The 1,861-nt window shown below is 47.3% G+C and overlaps 1 protein-coding gene across 1 annotated transcript in view; it reads right to left on the reverse strand.

Moving 5' to 3' along the window:
* Positions 1-1,861, reverse strand: part of AKAP14 (A-kinase anchoring protein 14) — a 21,852-nt gene that overhangs the window by 10,700 nt on the left and 9,291 nt on the right. The gene's annotated exons all lie outside the window — the stretch shown is intronic.

Consider the following 1,861-nt stretch of genomic DNA (forward strand, 5'->3'; position numbering starts at 1 on the left):
TTTTTTTTTTTTGAAACAAGGTCTTACTCAGTCACCTAGGCTGGAGTTCAGTGGCACGATCATAGCTGATTGCAGCTTCAACCTTCCCGGGCTTAGGTGATCCTCCCACCTCAGCTGCCCAAGTAGCTGAGACTACAGGTGTGCACCACCACACCTGGCTGGTTTTTTTCATTTTTTGTAGAGACAGGGGTCTCTCTATATTGCCCAGGCTGGTCTCGAACTCCTGGATTCAAGTGATCCACTGGCCTCGGCCTCCCAAAGTCATTATTCCCTCCTTTTTTTTGAGACAGTCTTGCTCTGTCACCCAGGCTGGAGTGCAGTTGATGTGATCTTAGCTCACTGCAACCTCTGCCTCCCAGGTTCAAGTGATTCTCCTTCCTTAGCCTCCAAGTAGCTGGGATTACAGATGCGCACCACCCGCCCAGCTAATTTTTGTATTTTTAGTAGAGATGCGGTTTCACCATGTTGGCCAGGCTAGTCTCGAGCTCCTGACCTCAGGTAATCTGCTTGCCTCAGCCTCCCAAAGTGCTGGGATTATAGGTGTGAGCCACCATGCCTGGCCCCAAAATCATTATTCCTTTTAATGATGGGGCCCAACAGTCAACCCATTATGGCTCATTGGAGCATGCCTTTTTTTGTTTTTTTATTTTTGAGACAGAATCTCGCTCTGTTTCCCAGGCAGAAGTGCAGTGGCGTGATCTCGGCTCACTGCAACCTCTGCCTCCCAGGTTCAAGTGATTCTTCTGCCTCAGCCTCCCAAGTAGCTGGGATTACAGGTGTGCACCAGCATGCTGCACTAATTTTTGTATTTTTAATAGAGACGAGGTTTCACCATGTTGGCCAGGCTGGTCTCGAACTCCTGACCTCAGGTAATCCACCTGCCTCGGCCTCCCAAAGTGCTGGGATAACAGGTGTGAGCCACATGCCCGGCCAGAGCATGCCTTGATTTTCAACTGTTCTGTATTACCCAATATACTTTTCTAGCCCTAATGTTTAATCTGCCAAACAATTATAGACTTTATAACATTGAATTGGTCCCCAGACATAATCTGATGCAGCTCTTCACTTTGCAGATGAGGATAGCAGGGCCTAGTAGTGGGTAGGGACTGTCTAACACAATAAAGGGGGACTAGTACCCAGGACACCTGAGCAGCCAGCTCAGTGCTTTCTCCACCCCACCAGAAGCCTCCGTTCTAAGAGTTTCTTCTTTTCAGCTCTTAGTGGTTTCCCCACTTTTGTGAATGAAGGCAGCCTTAACATGACATTAAATTCAACTGTTTCCATCAGGCGAATCTCTTCCCATTTTTATCAGTTTGCAGGCAGCAGACTTTTATGTAGCACCAGTGAATGTGTTTTGTGATTTTTACATAATGCCACTTCATATACTCACTTCCAGGAAACAGTATCTCACTGTACTACTCGATCATGGATGGCTTAGCCAGTTACATACTACTAGACACTCAAAATCAACAGGCATCTAGAAGTATATGCAGAAGGCAAAAAACAATGGAAAAAAGTATGTGCACAAAACTGGTACCCATGGTAAGTGACCTTTGGGGTAATAGAAATGTGTATTGTGGGCCGGGCGCGGTGGCTCATGCCTTAATCCCAGCACTTTGGGAGGCTGAGGCGGGTGGATCATGAGGTCAGGAGTTCAAGACCAGCCTGACTAACATAATGAAACCCTGTCTCTACTAAAAATGCAAAAATTAGCGAAGCATGGTGGCATGTGCCTGTAATCCCAGTTACTCAGGAGCCTGAAGCAAGAGAATCGCTTGAACCCAGGAGGCAGAGGTTGCAGTGAGCCGATCATGCCACTGCACTCTAGCCTGGGTGACAGAGCAAGACTCTGTCTCAAAAA

The sequence above is a fragment of the Cebus imitator genome, unplaced genomic scaffold (assembly GCF_001604975.1).
Source record: "Cebus imitator isolate Cc_AM_T3 unplaced genomic scaffold, Cebus_imitator-1.0 Scaffold445, whole genome shotgun sequence".
In the NCBI taxonomy this organism is placed as follows: domain Eukaryota; kingdom Metazoa; phylum Chordata; class Mammalia; order Primates; family Cebidae; genus Cebus; species Cebus imitator.